This window comes from Macaca thibetana, chromosome 19 (genome assembly GCF_024542745.1).
Source record: "Macaca thibetana thibetana isolate TM-01 chromosome 19, ASM2454274v1, whole genome shotgun sequence".
Lineage (NCBI taxonomy): Eukaryota > Metazoa > Chordata > Mammalia > Primates > Cercopithecidae > Macaca > Macaca thibetana.
Window position 1 is genome coordinate 5,413,099 of NC_065596.1, and position 17,845 is coordinate 5,430,943.

The window sequence follows — 17,845 nt, forward strand, 5'->3', positions numbered from 1 at the left end:
TTTTTTTTTTAAATAGGGTCTCTCTCTGTTGCCCAGGCTGGAGTGCAGTAGCGCAATCTCAGGTCACTGCAGCTTTGATCTCCTGGGCTCAAGAGACCCTCCTGCCTTAGCTTCCCGAGTAGCTGGGACCACTGATGTCTACCACCAAGCCCAGCTAATTTTTGTATTTTTCATAGAGACAGGGTTTCACCATGTACCCCAGGGTGGTCTCAAACTAAGCTCATGCGATCTGCTCACCTTGACCTCCCAAAGTGCTGGGATTACAGGCATGCACCACCACGCCCAGCCTTAATTTCTTAGTTTTTTTTGTAGAGATGAGGTCTTGCTATGTTGCCCAGGCTAGTCTCGAACTCCTGGCCTCAAGTGATCCTCCCACCTCAGCCTCCTAAAGTGTTGGGATTACTGCTGTGAGCCACTGCGCCTGGTTTGGGAGGGACCTCTTTCATCAGCAGAACCCTGAGTCCCTGACCCTGGTCCAAATGAAGGAACAGGATGCTGTCCTTCTGGGTGAGGGCCCCTCCCCTTGCTTCCTTTCTTTTCTGTCTCCTTACTCATAGATCCAATGGGTGGGGAGTGGCGCTGTCCTTATCCCTAAAATGTCACTGCTGAGGCACAAGCAGTGACCCTTCGCCCTCAGTCACCTGCTGAGGAAGCATTTCCCTTTGTGAACTTCCCCTGTGAAGGCAGGGTCACAGGTTCAAGCTCACTCTGCTCTTCACCAGATGAGCAACCTCAGGCAGGTGTACCAGCTCCCAGGACCTCGGCCTCCTCATCTGAGAGCTGGTCTCACCATCCCACCCCAGCGCTGGCCGGTAAGCCTACACATGCGGAACACGCCTTCTCCTCCTGACTCCCATCCTGCCAAGCATCTGGCTAAAACCTGCCAGGTAAGCAAGTGGAGAAACTGGTGTCCTTGTATGCTGGGAATGTTAGATGGGGCAGCCATTGTGGAAATCAGCCTGGAGGTTCCTTCACAAGTTACATAGGGAGATAGCACTGTGGCCCAGCAATTCAACTCCCAGGCACAGAACCAAAGGGTCCACACAAAACTTGTGCATGGGGCTGGTCATGGTGGCTCACACCCATAATCCCAGCACTTTGGGAGGCTAAAGCAGGAGGATGCTTGAGGCTAGGAGTTCAAGACCAGCCTGGGCAACATAGTGAGACCCCAACACAATAGAAACAATATCAACAACAATGAAACTTGTACATGAATGCTCCTAGCAGTAAGATTCACAACAGCCAAAAAGTGGAAGCGACCCAACTGCTCGTCAACAGATGAATGGACAGACTAAATGTTCACACAACGGAGTACTAGTCAGCCATAAAAAGGAATGAAGCACTGATCCATGCTACAACATAGATGAACCTCAAAAACACAATACTGAGTAGAGAAGCCAGACACAAAAGGCCACATAGTGTGAGGTTCCATTGATACGAAATGCCCAGAACAGGCAAATCCATGGAGACAGAAACCAGATGGGTGGTTGCTAGGAGATGGGAGCTGTGGAATGGGGAGTGACTGCTGATGGGGATGGGATTTCCTTTTGGGGATGATTAAAATGTTCTGAAATTGGCCAGGTGTGGTGGCTCACACTATAATCCCAGCAATTTGGGAGGCTGAGGCAGGCAGATCACTTGAAGTCATGAGTTCAAGACCACCCTGGCTAACATGGTGAGACCCTGTCTACTAAAAATACAAAAATTAGCTGGGTGTGATGGCGTGTGCCTATAATCCCAGCTACTCAGGAGGCTGAGGCAGGAGAATCGCTTGAACCTGGGAGGTAGAGGTTGCAGTGAGCCAAGATCGTGCCATTGCACTCCAGCCTGGGCAACACAGCAAGACTCTGTCTAAAAAAATAAATAATAAAAAAAAAGTTCTGAAATCAGATGAAGGCAGTAGTTGCACAGCGCTGTGATTGTACTATATACCCCTGAACTATTCACTTTAAAAGGCTCACAATGAGCCGAGATTGCACTATTGCACTCCAGCCTGGGGGACAAGAGCAAGACTTCAAAAAAAAAAAAAAAAAAAAAAAAAAAGGTCACAATGGTAACTTTTAAGTTATGTGCATTTTGACACACATACAAAAACCTGCCCAGGTTCCCACCGACCCCGGGAGGCCCTTCTCTGCTCTGGCAGGATAACATGGTGGTAGGAGCCTGGGTACACCCTGGGCTGACTCAGGCAATGTTCATGACCTTGGGTCTCCCTTTTCTTACGGATCTTTCCCTTCCTACTGGGTTACTTGGAATCAGATTAGCTGCTGGACATTCGTATGTCACTCCCTTTGTGTACGTGCATTGCATGCTTGCTGCGTACATGCTCTGTGGAGGCACACCTTCACGGGCTCAGTGGGTACTGCAAATGACCCACACAGGGATGACCATGTGCACAGTCTGTGTGGGAGGAGGGACATGGGGTGGGGGAAAGGAGTCTGTCCTGGGATCTGGAAGGGAAGGAGTACACCAGGGAGGGAGAACAGCAAGAAGGAAGAACCCAAGGCTGGAGTGAGCTCAGGCTGACCAGGGAAACAAACAGGCTGAGGCTGTGTCAGGCACGTGCACGTTCATGCTGAATGCAAGTGGGCCTTTGCAGGCTGTGCTTGTAGGAAGACAAAAAGTACCACCACTGCCCAATGCCGGCTGGGTCTCCTGCCTTCAGACCCCTGCTTCTGCCCAGTGCAGCCAAGATTCCTACAAGCCACACCAGCCATAGAGGCCTCTCCCTCCAGTCTCCCCATATACAGCCCTGGGAGCTCTGATGACCTGCCCAGCAGCATATCATGGCAATGATGAGCACACTTTATGGACACAACCCCAAAGACCGCCCACAGGAGAATGGGAACACGGATGTGGTATATCCCATGATGAGACACTATGTAACACACCAAAGTGCTGCTACACATGACAACGCAGATGGATCTCACACACACACCAGTGAAGAGGCAGAAGCCAGGCACAAAAGGTTGCATACTGAATGATTCTTTTTTTTGAGTTGGAGTCTCACTCTGTTGCCCAGGCTGGAGTGCAATGGTGCGATCTTAGCTCACTGCAACCTCCACCTCCTGGGTTCAGGCGATTCTCATGTCTCAGCCTCCCGAGTAGCTGGGATTACAGGCGTGCACCACCACACCCAGCTAATTTTTTGTATTTAGTAAAGATGGGGTTTCACCATGTTGGCCAGGCTGGTCTCGAACTCCTGGCCTCAGGTGATCTGCCCACCTCGGCCTCCCAAAGTGCTGGGATTACAGGTTGAGCCATTGTGCCCAGCTGCATACTGAATGATTCTGTCTGTGTAACAGTTAAGCTCAGTAAACAAAATGTTTTGTACACATCCAAATGTTGATACCTGCCGCCACACGGATGGACCCTGGGGATGTCATGCTGAGTGAAATGAGCCAGTCACAAAAGGACAAATACTGTACGAATCCACTTATACGAGGTACCTAGAGTCATCACATTCATAGAGACAGAAAGCAGAATGGCAGGTGCCAGGGGCTGGGAGCGGGGGAACAGAGAGTTACTGTTTAATAGGGACAGTTTCAGTTTTGTAAGATGGAAGAGTTGTGGAGACGGATGGTGATGATGGTTGCACAACAGTGCGAATGTACTTAATGCCACTGAACTGAACAATTAAAAATGTCATTTTTAAGTACTGTGTATTTTACCACATATTTATTTATTTATTTATTTTTGAGATAGGGTCATGCTCTGCCACCCAGGCTGGAGTGCAGTGGCATGATCGTGGCTCACTGCAGCCTCCAACTCTCTGGCTCAAATGATCCCCCTACCTCAGCCTCCTGAGTAGCTGGGGCTACAGGTGTGGGCCACCATGACCAGCTAAATTTTAAATTTTTTTTTTTTGAGACTGAGTCTCGCTCTGTCGCCCAGGCTGGAGTGCAGTGGCGCGATCTCGGCTCACTGCAAGCTCCGCCTCCCGGGTTCACGCCATTCTCCTGCCTCAGCCTCCCGAGTAGCTGGGACTACAGGCGCCCGCCACCACGCCCAGCTAGTTTTTTGTATTTTTTAGTAGAGACGGGGTTTCACCGGGTTAGCCAGGATGGTCTCGATCTCCTGACCTCATGATCCGCCTGTCTCGGCCTCCCAAAGTGCTGGGATTACAGGCTTGAGCCACCGTGCTCGGCCTAAATTTTAAATTTTTTATAGAGACGGGGTCTTACTATGTTGCCCAGGCTGGTCTTGAACTCCTGAGCTCAAGCCATCCTCCAGCCTCTGCCTCCCAAAGTGCTGGAATTACAGACATGAGCCATTGTGCCCAGACTACCACAATTTTTAAGAAATGTAAGTACGAAACACATCTATGGTGATAAAGATTAGAATACTGGTTACCTCTCGGGGGTATATCAGGGAGGGGGCAAGAAGGAGCCAGCTGCGGGCTTGAAAACTGTCTTGATCTGGTTCCAAGGATGAATATATATGTAAAAATTCACTGAGCTATATATACACTTAGGATTTATGTGCTTTACTCTGTATAAGCTATGCCTCAATTTAAAATGTTTAAACAGTGCAAACAAAACACCTCTGCCACATCCCCTTCTGCCAAGTCTAGGAGTGGGGCAGGCAAGCAATTTGTAATTCCCAGGGGACTTGAATGGATGGGCTTTGTGGGTGGACGTGTTCAGCTTGCTCTTTCCCACTTTCCTCTCACCTGTGGAGAACACCTGTTTTGTTTTGTTTTTTGAGGCGGAGTCTCGCTGTGTCGCCCAGGCTGGAGTGCAGTGGCATGATCTCGGCTCATGGCAACCTCTGCCTCCTGGGTTCAAGTGATTCTCGTGCCTTAGCCTCCCGGGTAGCTGGGATTACAGGCACACACCACCACATCTGGCCAATTTTTGTATTTTTTTTTAGTAGAGACAGCATTTCGCCATGTTGGGCAGGCTGGTCTTAAACTCCTGACCTCAAGGTATCCACCTGCTTCGGCCTCCCAAAGTGCTGGGATTGCAGGTGTGAGCCATGGCGCCTGGCCGAGAATACCTGTTCATGATCTTAGCAGTGACGAAAGCCTCTATAGTTGGTCCACACTCACAGTGTGAGGACAGCATTCTGGGAAACCACTCGCTCTGCTCCCTGTCACTATGGAGGAATTGGGGCTGATCCTCCGCTTGACACCAGGATGACCCAGGTGACCATAGTCAGGTAATGAGACTTCATACTCCCCTAGGTTCAGGGTGCTGCCCCCAAAGACCGAGACCTGGGACTTTTAAGGGAACCATCAGGCTGGAGAAGTACTCTTTCTTCAGGGGAGGGGAAGCCAGTAGGGTGTGAGGTTGGGCAGAGTTGACACAGAGTTGGGGGCAGAGCAAGGCCAGGAGGCGGAGGAGGATACCTGCAGGCTAGGGTGATCTGGAAGCCAGTGGTACCAAAAGCACACAGACTTTGCTGTCATGGAGCCCAGGAAGCACCCTTTCCGGTTCAGTCAGCATAGGATGGGTTTCTGTCACTTGCACCTACCAGAGTCCTGACTCGTATGCTGTGCTGGGGTAGGTACCTCATACTCCCCCAGCACCACACAGTATTTACAACCACAGATGACAGTGTTCTGTGGCTCTAGGAGACCCAGCCTTGCCACATTGACTCTAGGTACCTTTCGTGAGTACCTAGAACGCCAGAGCTTTCTGAACTGGGATTCAGGTGTCCCCACAAGGGTGACAACCAGCGGCCAGGCACAGGGGGGCCAGCCCCAAATAACATATGTGTATCTTTTCCCATGCTGTTTCTGTTCATGAAGTCTTTCTGTTCATCAAACAAAAAACAAAGCTCAGCGGGGCATGGGGGGATGATGTGGGAAATGACTTATTAAACAGCATTATTCAGGAAACGTAAACCTGGAGCATGGGATCTTCGATAACTCACGATCACACACCAGCTCCGGCACAGAACCTCCAGAGCAATGGGAACACTGGTTCCAAGCAAGCTGGCAGTTGCTTGGGAGAGGGGAGGACAAGCTACTTGTTTTTTCGAGACAGGGTCTCACTCTGTCACCCAGGTTGACATGCAGTGGTAAGATCATAGCTCACTGCAGCCTCCATCTTTTGGGCTCAAGTGATCTTCCCACCTTAGCCTCTGAGTAGTTAGGACTATGAGTGTACACTATCATGCCCGGCTAATTTTAAAATTATTTTTAGTAGAGACGGGGTCTTGCTATACTGCCCAGGCTGGTCTCAAACTCCTGGCCTCAAGCAATTGACCTGCCTCTGCCTCCCAAAGTGCTGGGATTACAGGTGTGAGCCACAGCACCGTTAAAGCATCCTATAAGCTCCATGTGCATGGGTTATCCTAATACACACACACTCACACATACACTCACACTTGCTCACACATACACTCACACACACATACATGCATACTCACACTCTCATATGCACTCACATATTCACACATACACACACTCGCTCACACATACACTCACACACACACGCGCATACTCAGACTCTCACATGCACTCTTACACACACACACTCATATGCACGTGTGCCTGATTCCCTTAAGCCTGTCTCATAGCTTCCCGACCAGCCATAAGACAGGCCCACCATTTATGCTGTTACCTTGTGGGGACCACCATACAACTGCCAGCTCCACCCCTTGGGACTCAGGAAATGTTTGTACAAATGTTGGGGGGTGGGGACAGTTTCTCTGTGGATGGAGTTTATTATAAGCAGCCGTGAAATGAATCCTGTAATCTCTCAGTAAACGGAAGCCAATTAACATCCTATCTGCCAGTCTTTGATAAAGGCTGTTTTCTTTTCTAGTTAATAGGCATTAACTCTGCCTAAGGGATCCGGGCACATCTTACATAATGGCTGCTCCCTGTTAACCCTGACCCCACAGACTGCCTCACAAATGGGGAGTTTCTTCCTGCTGCATTCACTCCTGTGTGCCTTTCAGACAATCTTTGGTAACAGCGACCCTTTTGCGGTCTCTGTGGGTTAAACACCCTGAAAGATCCAGGAAATTCTATGATCAATTGCTGTCCTCTGTCCTTGCAGACAGTGCTACCCACACCTGTCACCAAAGGAGATGTGATCTAAAACAATCCAAGGTACTGAATGGTACTCACATCCCTCCACCAAGAGGGTCTACTTCAGTAACTGACCTCACCTCAAAAGCCCTATGTTTGGTCGGGCCTGGTGGCCCATGCCTGTAATCCCAGCACTTTGGGAGGCCAAGGTGGGCGGATCACTTGAGGCCACGAGTTCAAGACCAGCCTGGGCAACATGGTAAAACCCTGTCTCTACAAAAATACAAAAATTAGCTGGGCGCAGTGGCTGACGCCGATAATCCCAGCAGTTTGGGAGGCTAAGGCAGGTGGATCATTTAAGGTCGGGAGTTCAAGACTATCCTGGCCAACATGGTGAAACCCCATCTCTACTAAAAACATAAAAATTATCCAGCATGGTGATGCACACCTGTAATTCCAGCTATTCTGGAGGTGAGGGCAGAAGAATTGCTTGAACCTAGGAGACAGAGGTTGCAGTGAGCCGAGATCATGCCACTGCACTCCAGCCTGGGTGATAGTGAAATACCTCATCTCAAAAAAAAAAAAAAAAAAAAAAAAATCCTATGTTCTTACCACACAGAACCTGACACAGCAATCCACACTTGGTTGGCCTTCAACAACTATTTGCTGGACAAGTGAATTAATTCCTTGGATATGCCAAGTTTTACTTTGGCCGCAGTCTCCGATCCCGGCAAATTTCTCTGCATCCTTCAAAGCTCCTAAATGTCGTGGCCTCGCTGCCCCCAGAGTTAACTGCTGTGCCCTGCACTGAGCAGTCTGTGGTTCTCTACTGCACTTGAGGGGCCACTCTCCACTTGCTTCCCCGCAACCAGGCTGGGGGTCCCTGGAAGGCGGGGATCCCTGGAAGGCAAGGGTCCGCATCACACTCAGTGTCCATGCCCAGCAAGGAAGCAGAAACATAACACCTGCAGACAGGTGCTTTTACCTGTTGCTGTACCATCCTCCTGCTCTTCAGCCATCCCTCCCACAGCAGCAAGAATACACCCCTTCAACCATTCTCTTCCTCATGGCCACACAGCAGCATGCACAAGCTCCCTGCCACCCCACACTGTATTGTGGGAAGATGGGGTCTAGCATGTGACACACTGGATGTGTCACTAAACTTCCACATAGGCCACATACAGTGGGTCACACCTGTAATCTCAGCACTTTAGGAGGCCGAGGCAGGAGGACCACTTGAGGCTGGGAGTTCAAGGCTGCAGTGAGCTATGATCCCACCACTGCACTCCAGTCTGGGTGACACAGTGAGGCCCCGTCTCTATAAAATAAACAAATTAGCCAGGTATGGTGGCGCACACTTATAGTCTCAGCTACTCGGGAGGTTGAGGTGGAAGGATCACTTGAACCCAAGAGGTCGAGGCTGCATACACTGTGATCACACCACTGCACTCCAGCCTGGGCAACAGAACAAGATCCTGTCTCTAAAAAAAATTTTCAGCTGAGTGAGGTGGCTCATGCCTGTAATCCCAGCATTTTGGGAGGCCGAGGCAGCAGATCACTTGAGGCCAGGAGTTTGAGACCAGCCTGGCCAACATGGCGAAACCCTGTCTCCACGCCTGGCTAAATACAAAAATTAGCTGGGCGTGGTGGCAGGTGCCTGTAATCTCAGCTACTTAGGAGGTGAGGCATGAGAATCACTTGAGCCTGGGAGACGGAGTCTGCAGTGAGCCAAGATCAGGCCACTGCACTCCAGCCTGGGCAACACAGTGAGACTCTGAAAAAACAAACAAACAACAAATCCAAAGTAAAAAATAAACCTCCCCATTCCTTGATTTCCTCATCTGTCACCATCTTCACAGGATAGTGCCACTCAAGTGGGTGACAAGTGTTGGTAAGTATTGTTCTCCCTAATAAGGAATCAGACGGGGCTGGGGCAAATCCCATTTAACACGGCCCTGGCCTACTGAGCATGCTTTCAAGACACTTGGCTTCCCCATGATCGGTGATTGAAGTACATATTCGCCAGGCACGGTGGCTCACACCTGTAATCCCAGCCAGCACTTTGGGAGGCTGGGGTGGGAGGACAGTCTGAGCCCAGGAATTGGAGATCAGCCTGGGCAACACAGCAAGATCCCATTTGCCCCATCTCACCACCTGAAGACCCTTATTCATCCTGGGTCGCCCCATGCCAGGCTGAACATCCCCCCACAGGTTAATCTTCCTACAATGTGAAACAAAACTTAGATGACTTGTCCGGCTGCTCGTCAAAGAACATTCCTTTATTTTTGTATTTTTAGTTTTTTTTTTTTTTTTTTTTTTTTTTTGAGACAGATTCTCGCTTTGTCGCCTACACTGGAGTGCAGTGGTGCAATCTCGGCTCACTGCAACCTCCGCCTCCCAGGTTCAAGTGATTCTCCTGCCTCAGCCTCCTGAGTAGCTGGGATTACAGGCGCCTGCCACCACAACTGGCTAATTTTTATATTTTTAGTAGAGACAGGTTTCACCATGTTGGCCAGGGTGGTCTCGAACTCCTGACCTCAGGTGATCCACCCACCTTGGCCTCCCAAAGTGCTGGGATTACAGGTGTGAGCCACCGCGCCAGCCCTAATTTTGCTTTCTGCTAGCCCTTGGCTCTGCCATATGGTTAATTCCTCACTAACTTCAGATCTCCCAGAGCTTCCTGAAAATCTCCCTGGCCCCCTGAAGATCAGACCGTAGCACCCCAGCCTCTCCTCAAGACTGACCAATATGGTACTCCAATCACTGAGTGGTGGTCTGATGTGTGTCTGTGCCATCCTTCTGAGACTGGGTATCAACAGGAGATAATCACAGGACCGAGCTCACAGCCCAGAAAGCAAAATTAAGACGTACACAGGTGGAGCTGGGCGCGGTGGCTCACACCTCTAATCCCAGCACTTTGGGAGGCTGAGGCGGGTGGATGGCTTGAACCCAGGGGTTTGAGACCAGCCTGGGAAGGATGGAGAGACCCTGTCTCTACAAAAAAATTAAAAGTTAGCTGGGCATGGTGGTGCGTGCCTATAGTCCCAGCTACTTGGGAGGCTGAGGCAGGAGGATCACTTGAGCCCAGGAATTCGAGGTGGCAGTGAGCTGTGGTCTTGCCACTGCACTCCAGCCTGAGCAACAAAGTGAGACCCTGTATTAAAAAAAAAAAGACGTTATGCATTCACTAGTCCAGGTCCTTGCTGGCTTAGACCATCTAGATGCCTCCACCTTCCAAGGGAGACAGGTTAGTAAGCGAAGCTGCCAACATGAGCCATCTGGAGGGGCTGAGGAACGTGTCTGACCCCACTGGCCTATTCTTCCTGAAGTAACAGAGGCACCTGAACAAGCATTTCCCTTAATAATGTCCTGTTGGAAATACTGGCTCAGAAAGTATAGGGGTTGAATGACATCCCCCCAAATTCATATCCACCTGGAACCTCAGAACGTGGCCTTCTTTGGAAATAGGGTCTTTGCAGATGCAATCAGCTAAGGATCTTAAGATGAGTTCACCCTGAGATTTAGGATGGGCCCTAAACTCAAGGACTAGTGTCGAAGAGGGGATCGGCCGGGAGTGGCTCACGTCTGTAATCCCAGCACTTTGGGAGGCCGAGTTGGGCGGATCACTTGAGGTCAGGAGTTCAAGACCAGCCTGGCCAACATGGTAAAACCCTGTCTCTACTGAAAATACAAAAACTAGCTGTATGTGGTGGTGCACATCTATAATCCTAGCTACTTGGGAGGCTGAAGCAGGAGAATGGCTTGAACCTGGGAGGTGGAGGTTGCAGTGAGCTGAAATTGCACTGTTGTACTCCAGCCTGGGCAACAAGAGTGAAACTCTGTCTAAAAAAATAAAAAAAGGCTGGGCGCGGTGGCTCATGCCTGTAATCCCAGCACTTTGAGAGGCCGAGGCGAGCGGATCACAAGGTCAGGAGATCGAGATCATCCTGACTAACACGGTGAAACCCCGTCTCTACTAAAAATAATACAAAAAATTAGCTGGGTGTGGTGGTGGGCGCCTGTAGTCCCAGCTACTGGGGAGGTTGAGGCAGGAGAATGGCGTGAACCTGGGAGGCGGAGCTTGCAGTGAGCCGAGAACACGCCACTGCACTCCAGCCTGGGCGACAGAGCAAGACTCAGTCTCAAAAAAAAAATAATAATAATAATAACAATAATAATTAGCTGGATATGGTGGCGCGTGCCTGTAACCCCAACTAGTTGGGAGGCTGAGGCAGGAGAATCGCTTGAACCCAGGAGGCAGCAGTTGCAGTGAGCAGAGATCGCACCACTGCACTCCAGCCTGGGCAACACAGAAAGATCCTGTCTCAAAAAACAAAAAAAAAGAAGAGGAGATCCAGGAGTGGTGGCCTGCGCCTATAGTCCCAGCTACTCAGCAGGCTGAGGCATGAGAATCACTTAAGCCAAAGAGTTAGAGGTTGCAGTGAACTATGATCATATCACTGCATTCCAGTGTGAACGACATAGCAAGACCCCATCTCTAAAAAAAAAAAAAAAAAAAAGAGGACACAAAGAGACACACAACAGGGAGAAAGCCACGTGAATACAAAGGCAGAGACTGGAGTGATGTAGCCACGAGTCAAGAACTCCAAGGTTTGCCTGGAGAAAGGCCTGGGAAGGTCTCCCTCAGAGCCTCCAGAAGGAACCAGCCCTGTTGACACCTTGATTTTGAGACTTCAAGCCTCCACAACTATGACAGGATATATTCCTGTTGTCTGAAGCCCCCCAGTTTGTGGTAATTTATTTTTTTTATTTTATTTATTTATTTATTTTTTTTTTGAGAGGGAGTCTGGCTCTGTCGCCCAGGCTGGAGTGCAGTGGCCGGATCTCAGCTCACTGCAAGCTCCGCCTCCCGGGTTTACGCCATTCTCCTGCCTCAGCCTCCCGAGTAGCTGGGACTACAGGCGCCCGCCACCTCGCCCGGCTAGTTTTTTTTTGTATTTTTTAGTAGAGATGGGGTTTCACCGTGTTAGCCAGGATGGTCTTGATCTCCTGACCTCGTGATCTGCCCGTCTCGGCCTCCCAAAGTGCTGGGATTACAGGCTTGAGCCACCGCGCCCGGCCTGTGGTAATTTATTATGGCAGCCACAGGAAATGAATATGCAGGGATCTGAGGCCAAGCCTCCAAGTGTTGGCCTGTCCCTCAGCTGGTGGCTTGTCCTCAGCCATTTGCCTGCCAGAACTTCACAGGCTGCTGGGCTGGCAGAGAGCTCAGCAGAAAATCTGGCCAGCAGAGAACTTTGTTGAGCCCCTGGAATCCAAGCATTCAGCCCAAGATGGTTGTAGCAAAAGGTGCTCAGTGAAGAAAACAAATGTTGACAAGCATATTTTAAAAATAGCTCTGTGAACAGGGTGGGGCCTCCAGGGGACAACGTTCTACTTCCTGAGCTGAATGCTAATTTCATTATTGGTTAAATCTTCTTTCTTTTCACATACACGTTATATACTTTTTTTTTTTTTTAAAGAGACAGAGCCTCACTGTCACCCGGGCTGGAGTGCAGTGGCACAGTCATGACTCACTACAGCCTCAATCCCCTGGGCTCAAGTGATCCTCCCACCTTAGCCTCCCAAGTAGCTAGGACTATAGGCGCATGCCACCAAGGCCAGCTAATTTATGTATTTATTTATGTGAGACTGAGTCTCGCTCTGTCACCTAGGCTGGAGTGCAGTGGTGCCATCTCAGCTCACTGCAACCTCCGCCTCCAGAGTTCAAGCAATTCTCCTGCCTCAGTCTCCTGAGTATCTGGGACTACGGGCATGCACCACCACACCTGGCTATTTTTGTTTTTATTTTTTTCTTGAGATGGAGTCTTGCCCTGTCGCCCAGGCTGGAGTGCAGTGGCACAATCTTGGCTCACTGCAACCTCTGCCTCCCGGGTTTAAGCAATTCTCCCTGCCTCAGTCTCCAGAGTAGCTAGGAATACAGGCGCCCACCAACATGCCCGGCTAATTTTTTATTTTTAGTAGAGACCAGGGTATCGCCATGTTGGCCAGGCTGATCTCGAACTCCTGACCTCAAGTGATCCGCGTGCCTCGGCCTCCCAAAGTGCTAGGATGAAAGGCGTGAGCCACCATGCCTGGCCCGACATAATATACTTTTTTTTTTTTGAGACAGAGTCTCGCTCTGTTGCCCAGGCTAGACTGCAATGGCATGATCTTGGCTCACTGCAACCTCCGCCTCCTGGGTTGAAGCGATTCTCCTGCCTCAGCCTCCTGAGTAGCTAGGATTACAGTCATGTGCCACTACGCCTGGCTAATTTTTGTATTCTTTAGCAGAGACAGGGTTTCACCATGTTGGTCATGCTGGTCTTGAACTCCTGACCTCATGATCCACCTGCCTCGGCCTCCCAAAGTGCTGGGATTACAGGTGTGAGCCACCACGTCCAGCCAATATACTCTTTATGAAGAAGTATTTCATGTTTTAAATAAAAAATGCAAATGCATTTTTAAAAGCCCTGTCTTGCAAAACCCAAACAAGTGAATGATTCTGATCATCTCAATAATCCCCTCTTAATGTCTAACTGCCAAAATAGAAGAGACAGACAAAAAAAACTGTATGACACGTGGGCAGAGGCCTGACTTCAGTATGACGACACCCTCCATCTGGCACCAGTGGTGAGAAATTGGACAACTGGAGAGAGTCTCGAAACAGCTTCACAGACAGATTTAACATCTGACTCGTCTCAATCTCTCATGATGCCCTCATCTTTCTTTTCCTAGACCCAAGTGGAAAAAAAAAAAAAAAAAAAAAAAAAAAAATCAGCAACACCTAAATGGTTCTTCTAGCAATTGTTCTTGTTGAGGTAACTTAAGCCAAAAATCTCAGCACCACCACTGCTCCCTGCTACAGTGACAAGCTTCACAGAGCAGTAACTCAAAAAAAATTATTTTTTTAAACAGAAAAACAGGGTCTTGCTCTGTTGCCCAGGCTGGAGTGCAATGGCACAATCATAGCCCACTGCAGCATTGAACTCCTGGGCTCAAGCAGTCCTCCCACCTTAGCCTCCCAACTAGCTGGGGCCATTTGTGCATGCCACCATGCCTGGCTAATTTTTAAATTTTTTTTTATAGAGATGGGGTTTCACCATGTTGCCCGAGCTGGTCTCAAACTCCTGGGCTCAAGCAATACTCCTGCCTCATCCACCCAAAGAGTTGGGTAGTGTGAACCACTGCGTCCAGCCCCAAATATTTCTTGAACTTTAGTCTGACTGGCAGAGAAACAAGTCTAATGTTTAATCCCTACCCCACAAGCCAGAACACCTAAGAGAGGGGTAGGAAGCATGGAAGTGATGTTCTCTTGTGCTATTTTTTACCTATCGATGGGACAGACCACAAAACTTGATAATAACTGAGCTGGCCGCAAGAGAGGAATCAGGCTTTCCAACTTCACAGTTGAGAGGAGAAGGAGGGACATTAACTATTTACATGAATATGCCCTTTGACTTGGCCCCCCGATTTTTTTTTTTTTTTTTTTTTTTTTTTTTGAGACAGGATCTAGCTCTGTCGTCCAGGCTGGAGAGGAATGCAGTGGCAAGATTATAGCTCACTGCAACCTTGAACTCCTTGGTTCAAGCAATCCTCCCACCTCAGCCTCCTGAGTAACTGTGGACTATAGGCACAGCTGGCAAGACAGGGGGGTCTGAAGTGTCTGGGCATGGCTGGAGCCCAAATACGTTCACTGTGTATTTAGTACATGATAATGCATGTGTCTATCCATTGCAGCTCTGTTTGTAAAAGCTAAATATGGGCTGCAGCTTAAATAGCCATCAGTAGGGGAGTGGCCTTAGAATGCCTATGTCTGTTCAATGCAAATTTACCAGTGGTTTAAAAGGGCTGGGGGATATATACCTCCCCCCACCCGTTTCTGCCACCCCAGTCATAGACTACCTCTGGAAGAAAATACAAGAAATTATCAACAGTAAGTGCATCTGAGGAGGAACGGGGTAGACTGCCTGATTTCTACTACATGCCCTTTTGTACTGTTTGATTTTTTGTTTTTAACTATATAATAGGCCGGGCGTGGTGGCTCACGCCTGTAATCCTAGCACTTTGGGAGGCTGAGGCGAGTGGATCACTTGGGGTCAGGAGTGTGAGACCAACCTAGACAATATGATGAAACCCCGTTTCTATTAAAAATGCAAAAATGAGCTGGGCGTGGTGGCACACGCCTGTAATCCCAGCTACTCGGGAGGCTGAGGCAGGAGAACTGCATGAACCCAGGAGGCAGAGGTTGCCTTGAGCCAAGATCACGCCATTGCACTCCAGCCTGCGCGACAGAGCAAGACTCTTTCTCAAAAAAAAAAAACCCAAAAACTATACACTCAATGATCTTGTCAAAGTTTACACACATGTACATATATAACACACATGAAATATGTGTATATAAACTATGTATATAAACATATGCATATAGGTGCTGTGTACAACACACACCCACACACATATACATACATATATACACACACATCCATATATGTTTTAAATGACCCCTATTGAAGTTGGACAGAAAACCCAAATGGCTTCAGTTTCCACAGGAGAAGCTGAAGGTGACATGACCCTCTGGAACATTCTGGCACCGTCTTTGCAGGGAGAGGTGGGAGGGGATAAGAAATGCTCCGCAAGCCTTACAGGAAATGGCACGTTATTGCTTTTCAACAACAAAGCCACTGTCCTCCTTCTATGCTGCATGCTTGCAAATCAGACTCAAGAGAACTAAAAAGTTCCAGAAGAATCATTCCTAGCACCATGCCAGGCTCCCAGGCTCGTTTTGCAGGTTAGCTTTAAACAGCTGAAACAGTAGTTTGACTCACTCTAAAGAGTGTTTCCTTACTCTGTTTATCGGCTTCAAGGGCCCAAGGAGTGTCTGAGAGGGGTCCTCGGTCTGCAAGGGCTGGGAGCCCCGGCCCCGGCAACTCCCTCTCCGGCATCCTGCAGGAGATACCCAAGATGATGACCCCCCTCCTCCGGTAGCGTCTCCACCGCCAGCCCGCCCCAGGACTCCGAGACACATGCTTGGCAGAGGGGCTGTCCCTTCCAGCTAAGCCTTTCCGGACCGAGTCAAAGTCACGACTCCTGCCAATCCCTCTGCGATAAACATAACAGATGGGCGCAAACGCGGTGGGTCCCCACAGCAGAGGGTCAGCGATGCCCAGGATGCAACAGTCTCTGCCTCTAGCATTCAAGTGGTTTAGGTCTGTGGCTGGTAAAATGGAGATGATTCCGGTTTCGTCTGACCGATGGGATTATTCTAAGGTCCGGAAATCACTTTATAGACTGTCAAGCACTGTTAGAAATGAACACTGGGGTAAGCTTTTGTTTGGGGAGGGGAGGGTGCAGCGATACTGTGATACCAAGGCTTGGGGGACTATTGGAGGACCTGGGGGATTCGGGGGGATTATTACAGAGGGTGTGCGAACACAGGTGCACGTGGAAGAAAGCCCAAGATGGGAGAGGGTAGGAGGGAGGAGAAAGGGGAGAGACAGAGGTGTGGGGCTGCCAGGACCAGAGGGCAGTTGCCGGGGGGAAAGTCCCTGAGAAGAGGGACCCAGGTTGCTGGGGGAGTGGGTACAAGGGTAGCGAGCTGGATATGAGGAAAGGCAGTAGGGGACGGGACCAGGTCCAGGTGTGAGTTGCGGGACCGTGGGTTAGAAGTCACAGGCTCAGGTGTGGATGTGGGGGTGTCATCGACAGGGACAGTCTCAGGTGATATGAGGGGTATTCGTGAGTGGGGGTGGGTGTTCGTGAGTGGGGGCGCGGTGTCAGGTGTGTGAGGGGGATGTCAGACCCAGCTCTGCGGGGCGCCGGGGACAAGGCCCCAGGGGTGTGGGAGATGTCAGCAAGGACAGTTTCAGGTGTATGGGGGATGTCAACGAAAAGGGACATGGTGTCAGGCGTGCGTGGGCTGCGGGTGAGGGGCTCAGACCTGGATGCAGTAGCCCCCAGAGGGCAGTAGACGTGGAGTGTGGGGTTGGGGGGGTCTTTAACCTCTTCTTGCCCTCGCGACGCTGCTGTCACGCCCCGCCTCGTCCGCCCCTCGCCCCGGGATCCATGACAGGACCCATGCCTTACCTCAGTTCAGCCCGACAAGCGCGGGCCGCTGACGCTTGCGCCCCCCGGCGCCCCCGCGCCCCCTCACCGGCCCGGACGCGTCGCCGCCGCCGCCACCTCCAGCCGCCACGGCCCCGCCTCGCGCACCCCCAGAGCGCGCCACGGGAGGGGTCCACGCCACGCCCCGATTGGCTGCTCCCTGGCCAGTCAGCGCTGGAAACGTCAGTGATTGGCGGGTATGAAGCGTATGGGCAGCCCCCGAAGCCAATCGCTGACAGGCAGAGGTGGGGCTATTGGGAGAGGCCTGGGGTGCCTCGGTAGTCCCGCAGGGTGCTAGGCGCTGGGAGGCGAGGGCCTGGAGGCAGGCGAGGAATCTTGGCAGAAAACAGGCAGAACTGTCGGCCAATCGCCGGGGACCAAGGGCGGGGCTACGAGGAAACTGGCGCGACCGGTGGCACAGAGGCGAGAGGAACAGAGGGCGTAGCCTGGGGGGAGACGGGGATTGGCTGCAAAGCCGCAGACTGGCAGGTCCCGCGGCCAGTCGCAGCGGCCGTGGGCGGTACGCCCCCAGGGAAGGCTGGAGCGTTCAAGGTGCAGTCTCACCCAGAGCGTGGCAACCCGACGCCTGGTGCAGGGTCCCCTGAGACTCTCGTGTAGAGCCCGCCCTCTGGCCACCCAGCGCAGAAGCGGCTGTGAACTTGGACCATCAAGGCTGAAGGACTCCTGGATAATTCTCCATCCCCTTACTCCCCACTAATCCCCTGCAGACGACACAGAGAGGGCAGATTCGCTGGAGGT

At 50.7% G+C, this 17,845-nt stretch overlaps 1 protein-coding gene across 1 annotated transcript in view; it reads right to left on the reverse strand.

The window, feature by feature from the left end:
• The window catches only part of SLC25A42 (solute carrier family 25 member 42), a 48,937-nt gene extending 31,745 nt beyond the window's left edge, over positions 1–17,192 (reverse strand). The window contains exon 1 of the mRNA XM_050769739.1: positions 17,069–17,192. The gene's annotated coding sequence lies outside the window, so the exon portion shown is untranslated. The remainder of the gene's footprint in view (positions 1–17,068) is intronic.
• Between the last annotated feature and the right edge of the window lie 653 nt (positions 17,193–17,845).